The sequence below is a fragment of the Astyanax mexicanus genome, chromosome 20, assembly GCF_023375975.1.
Source record: "Astyanax mexicanus isolate ESR-SI-001 chromosome 20, AstMex3_surface, whole genome shotgun sequence".
NCBI lineage: Eukaryota > Metazoa > Chordata > Actinopteri > Characiformes > Acestrorhamphidae > Astyanax > Astyanax mexicanus.
In genome coordinates this window covers 1,664,393-1,674,722 of record NC_064427.1, presented here as the reverse complement: position 1 = coordinate 1,674,722, position 10,330 = coordinate 1,664,393, and the positions used below count along the sequence as shown (strand labels likewise).

Genomic DNA, 10,330 nt, shown 5'->3' with positions numbered 1-10,330 from the left:
CTGGATCAAATAGTGTTGGTGTAAAAATACCTTTAGTAGTGCTTGAAAGCTTGCAAATTCTTTAGAATTTTCTTATTTTCTTATTTAATTTTTTTTAAATTGAATAAAAAAAACTCACTCATTAGGATATATAGATAGAAAGGGAACTTACATTATAAGTCGTAGCAGTCACATAACAAAATGAACCAATCATGTGACCCCACACTTAGCACTGGGAGCAGATAGCTTCATAAAGTGGATAGTAGGAGTCCGATTTAAGTCAAACCCAGCAAAAAAAAAAAAAGGCTTGTGGTGTTTGAAAGTTTGTGCAGCCTTTAGATTTTTTTTTTTACATTTTTCTATAATATTATTGCAGCAATTTATGTCCCCATATCCTATTAGCATAGCCGCCATTTACTATAGCTATTTTTCATGTTTTTGCTAATTGCTATGCTAGAAACTCATTCTTGCATTCTTGTTACTGACACTCACTCTCTCACTCATTAGGATATACAAAGGGAAGTTACATTATAAGTCATATCAGTCACATTACAAAATGAAAATGAACCAATCATGTGACCCCACACGCAGCACTGGAAGCAGATAGCTTGATAGAGTGGATAGTAGTCTTTAGAATTTTCTTATTTTCTTAATTATTTATTTTTTTAATTGAATGCATTGGAATGCAGGATTAGTCTTTATAATTGATGATGCACTGATGTACTGTGGTGCATAAAAGTTAGAGAACCTTTTTTTTATATTTCTGCATAGATTTGGCCTAGAACCTTATCAGTCCTGAAGGTGAATATAAATAAACCAAACCAAACAACCAAATCACCTGTTCAGTATTCAAATCAACAGTTTGTTTCCATGTTATTTCCCACAAATACTATTTTACGCACATGTAAATGAGTTGACGAGTCGTGACATCACTGAAACAGTGGATTCTTTGAAGGTTGTGACAGCTTCAGTGTTTGCAGCCTTGTTTCCGTACGTGGAAGCGTGGAGTGTTTCTGAGACGATAACAGTGTTTACATTCCACATCAAACTCAACACTCTTCTGTGTTTCAGCTTCCAGGATCCGGGCTCTTTAACGCTCTGTGACGTGAGGTCGTTAGAGACGCTGTGGAGGCGTTATTCTGCTCTGCTCCAAACATTTGCATAACTTTGAATATGTGGAGATAGGCATTCAAACTTTCAGCACCACACAGAGCTCATGCAGGTTAAAGCTCGGTCTGTAGAAACGGGTTGCCATGCAGAGTTTTTTTACTCTGGATAATCTGTAGTAAGGGCAAATAATGCTCAAATTACGGGTTTGTTTGATGGAGGAGTGATTTAGACCTTCGCTTGATTTGTTTTCACACACAAGAACTCTATATTCTATAAGAATACTCTATACTGTACGTCACATTTTTGCATGTAGGATCGCAAAAGCTTTGATCGTTTGTTGCTTTTTATTATTAGGATATACAGATAAAAAGGGAACTTACATTATAAGTCATAGCAGTCACATAACAAAAAGAACCAATCATGTGACCCCACACGCAGCACTGGGAGCAGATAGCTTCATAGAGTGAATAGTAGGAGTCTGATTTAAGTCAAACCCAGCAAAAAAAAGGCTTGTGGTGTTTAAAAGTTTGTGAAGCCTGTAGATTTAGATTCAAATTGTCTATAATATTTTTGCAGCAATTTATGTCCTCATGTCTTATTAGCTTAGCCTCCATTTACTGTAGCTATTTTTCATGTTTTTGCTGATTCTATGCTAAAAGCTCATTCTTGTTACTGACACTCACTCTCTCACTCATTAGGATATACAGATGGAAAGGGAAGTTACATTATAAGTCATAGCAGTCACATTGCAGTCACAATGAAAATGAACCAGTCATGTGACCCCACACGCAGCACTGGGAGCAGATAGCTTGATAGAGTGGATAGTAGGAGTCTGATTTAAGTCAAACTGAGTAAAAAAGGCTTGTGGTGTTTGAAAGTTTGTGAAGCCTTTAGATTTAGATTAAATTTTTCTATAATATTTTTGCAGCAATTTATTTCCTCATGTCTTATTAGCATAGTCGCCATTTATTGTAGCTATTTTTTTATGTTTTTTATGTTTACTTTTATGTTATCTCCTGTTACTTTTTATGTTTTGAGTTGAGTAACAGGAGTGAAAGTGACGGGAATTAATTTTTAGCATAGAATAGCTAATAGCATGAGGACACTGAGCACATTTTAGTGTTTTTTTTTTTTTTCCAAAATTTGTATCTTAAAAATAAACAAATAAGATTTAGATTTTGAATTGATTTAGGTAAGAGGACAGAGCGTTGAGATCGACCTGAGCGCCGGTAACAGGAGTGAGTTCCAGTAACAGGAATGAGTTTTTAGCATAGAATTGGCAAGAACATGAAAATTGCTAAATGCTGTGCTAATATTATAGAAAATTATAAAATTATAAAGGCTTCACAAACTTTTAAACACCACAATTTTTTTTGCTGGGTTTGACCTAAATCGGACTCCTACTATCCAGTGTTTTTTTATTTATTTATTTGTCACAAATACCAAAATAATTTGAACATGCAGTTTTTGACCATTTCTTTAAAATAAAAAATACTTTCTTGAGAGAAAAGTTTTAAAAAGTTTAATTTGGAAAGTTTAAATTACAACAAGTAAACGGCACCCATTAACTGGAATAGCCCATAAATGATGCTTAATAAATGTGTTATAAAGGCACTATCATATTTTTTTCTTATCAGTAGTTATGAAAAGCGTATTAAAGTAGGTTTCTTGTATGTTTAAGTGTAAAGATCGTCCTGAATGGTGCTTATTTATAGCTCTTATTGACTTATTGAGTCTGAAAATAAATAATAAGGTCCTCGTGGAAGGCAGAGTTGTGGGGTTAAGCCGCGGTGAGGTGTGGCGCTACTGTAATTACACAAACAATGGAGTGAATAAGCAGCGTGTGGGATTAGAGCTGATTAGGGCCTGAATGAGCTGTGCTGCACTATACGGTGTTTGTGGTGCGCTGGCTGCACACGGTGACTCAGAGCCAGATCTGCTGGTTTGGGTGGGGGGCGGGGTAGGTGTTGATATTGACGTGCCATTGGCTGGGCCGGTTGGACGCTCAGCCTGATGGATTTAAGTGAGCGTAGAGAGCGTGGAGTTGAGTTAGTAGAGTTGAGCGAGGCTCTGTGGGCATGTCCTCGTCTCTGGAGTAGCAGGACCTTTTGTTCAGGTAAAGGTTATGAATTCCTGCGCTGTTCAGCGGAGGAGGACAGGTGAGTCCTCTCAGCTCTTTGTCCTGTAATGACTGTTTAGGTTACACACTGTTGCCATGTAGGACGTAAGGGTCGGATGAAGGGATCATGTTTCCTTGTGCTGACAGTCAGTTTTCAGTTTCTACTTGTGATGGTTGGTTTGTAGAGTTATACTCTAAGGAAACAGAACATAAAAAAGTGTTTTTAACCACTAAAACAATAGGAATTTATTTTCTTTATATGCAGCTGTAGAATTGGTTATACTACAGTATATTGTAGTATAGTATATTCCAGAGGTTTTACATTTGGTAAAATCAAAGAAACTCATTGATTTTAAGTGCTCTCTTATTTTGTTCCAGACCTGTATATATATATATATATATTTAAATATATATGCCCTACACTCTCTTAATCAGTTAATCAGAAGGTGACCTACACTGTGCACAGTTCTGATGACACAGTAGTGAATTTCTTCACTCACTAAGCCGGTGTTGCACTGCTTGTTAAAGGTGTTGGCTCTGAAATGACCTCCTCTTTGGGTTATGAAATTTCTCTCTTTTTTAAAAAAATTCTCACCACCTAAAATAAAGCTGTGTACAAAAACTCTAAAGGCTGGTTAATATTCTTATTAAAGCAAACAGTGCACCTTTATTCTTCTTCTCTTATAAAGTTTTAATACATGCTACATATTAAATATATATTGATAGTTGGATTAAACTCTGCTGGTGAAGTCTGGTGAGTGCTGTGATTAGGGAGATACGGGGGTTGGTTAAGATGCTGCAGCCTCTGTAAATCTCTTCAGAGTGTTGCAGACCTCAGCACTCGTCGGTCAGATCTGGAGTTTATCTCTGAGGAGCCGGCTCACCTGAACCGCGTGGTACCTGCAGTTGTAGGTAAACACACAGTCCGTTTATCTGGCCTTACTGAGGAGATAGCACTGCTGATAATCAGCTACACGTCTAGACGGCTTCTTACAGTCTATAGTATAAAGAGATGAATCAAAAATATAACACGTGGTTTGATATAAATGATATCTGACAATGTCTGAGGCAATTTTATAATAAATAATTGATAATCAGCATAAGATGAAGTAATTGTATGATGTAAATGACTCGATAAATGAGACAATATATATTTATAACCCTTGTTTGTGTTTGGAAGTATCTGTCTCAACAAAAGTTTCTGCTAATGGACTACAGTAAAAAATAAAATTTGTCTTTGATACTTGAATATTTATTTATTTTTTCTGAATGTTTTCCCCAGTTTAGCTAAGCTAAAGGAATCTACATAATTATTATCATTTATTGCAAGATGTGAACCTTGTTAAGCTCTTAATTCTTTCTTCCCATAAAAAGTGCAGCAAATAGGGCACTTTGTATTTTTGTCTTATATTCTTGTTGGGTAACAAAACTAAAATTTGAGTAAGTAAATACAGTAGTGAAGTAAAATAATACTCCATTAGATACAGATACAGCAGTTTAGCACTTAATTACAGTAGTAGTAGTAAGTAGTTTTATCGTACTATATATCTCTGCTCAAACAGCTCTGGAAAACTTCTTTGATTTTACCAAATTGAAAACCTCTGGAATATAATCAAGAGGAAGATGGATGTTCACAAACCATCAAACCACCAAACTGAACTGCTTAAATTAATTTTTGCACCAGAAGTGAAGCAGCATAAAGTTATCAAAAGCAGTGTGTAAGACTGGTGGAGGAGGAGAACATGATGCCAAAAAAATAATGCATGAAAACTGTGATCAAAAACCAGGGTTATTCCACCAAATATTGATTTCTGAACTTGTAAAACTTTATAAAAATGAACTTTAAAAGTTTTAAAAGCTCTGCATCTTTTTTTTGTTATTTCAGCCATTTCTAATTTTCTGCAATTAAATGCTCTAAATGACTATTTTTATTTGGAATTTGGGAGAAATGTTGTCTGTAGCAACATCAGCTAGCAAAATCAGATAAACTGATTCAGAAACTGAAGTGCTCTCTTCATTTTTTCCAGAGTTGTATATACCTGTATAGACCACGCTCATGGCAAAGAACTCTCTGATGATTTTTATGGTTTCTAATTGTAGTTGTACACAAGAAATTGTTAAACAAACCAGAATATGTTTTATATTTTACTTTCTTCGAAGTAGCACCTCTTGCTACATCTCTACGTATTTACAGATCAGTCAGCTTTATTAGGGTAGCGTCACCTGGAATTCAGGCTTTCAGTTGACAGCTGTGCTGAACTCATCAAGAGTTAATTACTTGAGTTTGAGAGCATCAGTTGTGTTATGAAGAGCAGCCCTATTTGAGTAAAGTTCTAATCCATATTGTGAGAAGCTTTTCATTTTTTTCAGTTTATGGGGTTTATAACAGTATATTACCTGTGCACGTGTACTCAGGTAGGTGTTGCTTTATAAGGATGATATTCGCTGCTATACAGCGCAGTGATGGAACGTTTGTATTTACTGTAGGTTGCTTTCCAATAACATGTCCTCAAATGTGCTGGACAGCAGAACATGCTGGATTTTACTTCATGGTTGTTAAAGGCTTTTTGGCCTCCAGCTTTTTGCAGCTCTGCCGCTGTAACAGCTCTGGCCTGAGACGGCCTCACGCTCTCGGTGCTCTGTCCCGGAGCTTCGCCGGGTATAGAGGAGCTGCAGTCGTGATGTGATGATGACGTGATGAGTTTCTGCAGACAACAGAGACGCCGGATGATGGAGAGAAAGTGTGAAATGAAGCACGGAGTGATGAGGGGAAACGAAAGGGATCGTTTTCACGAGACGAGCCGTGAAATAAATGGGTTTGTTTTTATGAAGACGTCAAATTTAGACTTAAAGCCTATTTGCTCGGGATTTCACAAGGAGGTGGGAGCCTGAGGAAACTGCTGCCTAAGAAAGTCCAGGACGATTATTATAAAGATCTCCACCCACCTAATCCACCACTGCCTGTTCTCACAGCTTCCCAGAGGCATGAAGAGAAGAAACAACTGGTTCAGATACAGCTTCTTCCCCTAGGCCATCAGGCTTCTAAACAGCTAGTAGCAGTTTAGCAGTGTTTAGTCCAAAACCCACCATATAAACTCTTCTCATCTCTTATGAACTCATTATAAACCCTGAACTTTACTTTACTTAATTTCTTTATATCGAGTCAGATAGTGTGTGGTTTTCATGGTGTTCATGTGTTTATTTTCATTAACCCCTATTCCATTTAACCTCTTAACAGCCAGGAATTTTCACCAAATTTCTTCCTGATGTTACATGCATACATCTTGATGATTAGGATTTTTTTATTCAAGCATTTCCTAAAAACACTCTTTAATAAAAAACATTACTGAAAATCCTAATTGTAATTGTAATAATTAAAAAAAATATTTTAAAAATAAATGTTTTTGACACTTTCCTAAACGTAATTTTAAAATATTTTCCTGAACACAAATCAAACAGTTCACATCTTCCAAATCTTTTGCTTTGTTACGATTTGAGTATAAGTTTTAATTAAGAAGAAATAAAATAATTCAGAAAAAAGAATAAGTGGACAGGCTGAAATGAGAAGCAATAATAAAGAGATAAATAATTTGGATAATAAAAGATAAGAATAAACACAAATCAAGAAATAGAGAACAAATAAATAAATTAAATACCAATTAAATTAGAAACACCTCAATTTCATTTTCCAAAAGTGTTATCTGTGTTATATTTTTGGGCTGCAGTGGTTTTGGCAGGTTTGAACACAGCATGGTGTCTGAAACAGGGATGGACTGATGATAATTGGACTGGACTAATGAACACTGTGCAGCTCAATCAATTATGTTGTGCGCACACACTGCGAGCTCTCGACTGTGGTGCATTTTTCCATGAGATCAGTCCTCACGCCAGTCAGGTCCAGCATCAGACTGGATCAACCCAGTCATCATCTGTACAACAGCATGAATTATGATCATATAAGAAAAAATAATGATGGGATTTTTAGGCGTTTTGTCATTTTACAATCATTAACCCAAAAGAATATTGATGGCTGGTAGTTGGAATGTAGTTAAACCTTATATATATATGTGAACATAACGATGATATATTAGAAAAGTTGGAGATTATTGGGGTAAAACTGTTTGAAACTATAGAAAAATAGTTTCAAACAAAAATGTTGGATCCTCTGTTCTGGATATAAGATAAGAATGAGATTGAGACGGTTGGGTATGGAGGAGGTTCTACAGGTTCCGAATGGCTCCTGCAGCACATTTACCCATAACTACTACTAGCTGTTTAGAAGGCTGATAGCCTATGGGAAGAAGCTGTCTCTGAACCCACTGGTTTTGTTCTTCTTTGAGTTCTTCTTTGCACAGTAGATGCATGTCTATCAGGTAGTAATCTCTCACCAAAAGATTACCCCTTAAATTACCCCCGGAAGTCTTAATCTATAAATCATTGAGGAAAGTATTTACAGCTCTGGAAAAAAATGAAGAGTTCACTTCAGTTTCTGAATCAGTTTCTCTGATTTTGCTATTTATAGGTTTATGTTTGAGTAAAATGAACATTGTTGTTTTATTCTATAAACTACAAACAACATTTCTCCCAAATTCCAAATAAAAATATTCTCATTTAGAGCATTTATTTGCATACTCATATTCATAAAATTTTAAGAGATCAGAAATCAATATTTGGTGGAATAACCCTGGTTGGTTTTTAATCACAGTTGTTTTCATGCATCTTGGCATCATGTTCTCCTCCACCAGTCTTACACACTGCTTTTGGATAACTTTATGCTGCTTTATGCTGCTTTACTCAGTTTGGTGGTTGGATGGCTTGTGATCGTCCATCTTCCTCTTGATTATATTAATTAATTAGTGTTAGTGAACAGTGTGTGCAATACTCTAGTGATAAAAGTCTGCATGCAGGTTTATTCTCTATACTTCCGAACATTATAACCTGCAGCTCTGTTCAGTAGCTCAGTTTGAGTACGCTCTGTTTGCCCAAGTGCTTCATACGAGCAAACAGATGCTGGATTGGCTGAGATGTTTGGCTGGGAAAGAGAGATGGATCCTGGCTTCCTTCCATCCCAATTACAGAAGCAATTTCTCAAGTCTAGGAATCTCAGTGATGGGAGGAAGTTGGCAAAGTTGTGTTGAGTTTAAAACTCACATCAAAACATTAGATTAGATTAACTCCTTCAGTCGTGAGAGTTTTATCGTGGGCAAACTTCAGCTCTTTATCACAGACCTTATTAACTATTATTAACTCTTAATAACTAGCATATTAAATCACAATTTAACAATGTTCTATAAAGGTTCTTAAATAAAAACACAAGACCTGGCGATTTTCCAGGAAGGTACTATGTTGTTTAGCAAAAAGTAATTGCTAGGTTGTTGCCAGGTGGTTGCTAAGTGGCTGCTATGGTATCTCATGTGGTTGCAGTGGTGTTGCTAAGCTATTGCTGGCTGGTTGCTATGCTAAAAAATAGGGAAGGAGATCAAATAGGTAAAAACCTTCTCTGTTTTTGTCATTTTTATGTAATAAATCACTAAAATCCAGGAACTATCGAGCCTCTCTATCAATTTCTGTTCTTCTTCTTGTTCTTCTCATTTTTCTTTCTAAGTGCAGAAAGCCTTAAGGTAACTAATAAGTAAATATTCTGGCGTTCAAATGGATAACTCAATGTTTTTATAATGATGATTAAACATACTTAGTACAATAATAACAAAAAGGGTTGTTATACACCCTAAGCAAAGCTCATTGCTATCTTACACCCCATCAACAGTCTATTTTCAAGCCTTGCATCCATGCCGTTAAAATAGCGTCGGAGTTTAGGAGTATATCTACACTGATGTTGGCTGGCGTGGTGGTCTGAAAGTGAGGTGTGTGGCGGTGGGAAATGCAGGTGCGCCACTGACTGATTAAAACCCTGACAACAGTCAACAGTCAGACGTCCAATCCTACAGTATCTTAGCCACGCAGGAGCGCCAGGTAAAGAGAATAAAGAATAAAATAGCATTGCTGTTCCCTTAAATGAGCTGCTGGTGTATCTCATATCAGCTCAATTTTACGCCCAAATGTTAACCATTAACCACATCCATGATTAATTAAGATAATTATTTAATGCCCTTTATGTGTTTTGATGATCCCAAAGACACACCGACACGCCCTAAATCAAGCTGCATGATCTGCAATTGACCTGTGCATTATAGATCACTAAAATAAAATAGAGCCCTATGTCACTAAAATATCACATTACACCGATAAACTGAAGCTTCCCAGTCTCTGCTGGTTTACGGCCTTTATCTGTTATTTTGATCAGATCTGTAATCTGAATTAGTTTATTCGTTTGAGTCACAGTCTCGCAGCAGAGCTGGAGTAAGGAGCTTTATTGCTCGCCTTCAGGGCGAAGAAACAAAATCCTGCGTATGAGATCATAACTCTGCAGCCCTGTAATGACATCTGCTGTATCTTTATAAGCATGCAGCTCAGCCTGATGCTCTCACCCGTTATATTAAAGGGATTTAATCACACCGGCTGATGGTTTATATAATATATAACCTGTATTTTAGACACAGAACGTAATAAAAGCTGTATTAGGAATCTAGTGTTGGGTTGGATAAAAATATAATTAAAATTCTTTAAAAAGCATTTATTTTAAAACTGTTTAGTGGGTGTTTACAGTGTTTTATCTTCCTCTTTACATATTTTAGCTAAGATATTTTAAATATAGTGATTTAATCAATAAAAAGGCAAAAACAGAGAACAGCAATACCACAGCAACCACCTGCAATACATTAGCAGTCACTTAACAACCACCAAGCAACAACTTAGCAATCACTTTTAGCAAAACAACATAGCGTCTTACTGAAATACCACACATTAGCTAATTTATGCATCATGTTCTCCTCCACCAGTCTTACACACTGCTTTTGGATAACTTTATGCTGCTTTACTCCTGGTGTAAAAATTCAAGCAGTTCAGTTTGGTGGTTTGATGGCTTGTGATCATCCATCTTCCTCTTGATTATATTCCAGAGGTTTTCAATTCCATATGTTTTTTTTAATTGTTTTCATGTCTTTAATATTAATCTACAATGTAGAAAATACATTAAATAAAGGAATAAATGAAAGAGGAAAT

At 36.1% G+C, this 10,330-nt stretch overlaps 1 protein-coding gene across 2 annotated transcripts in view; it reads left to right on the top strand.

Moving 5' to 3' along the window:
• Nucleotides 1–3,143: 3,143 nt before the first annotated feature.
• LOC103036368 (cAMP-specific 3',5'-cyclic phosphodiesterase 4D) overlaps nt 3,144–10,330 on the top strand; it is a 216,136-nt gene continuing 208,949 nt past the window's right edge. For both annotated transcript variants that reach the window (XM_022680783.2, XM_022680780.2), the window contains exon 1: nt 3,144–3,248. The gene's annotated coding sequence lies outside the window, so the exon portion shown is untranslated. The remainder of the gene's footprint in view (nt 3,249–10,330) is intronic.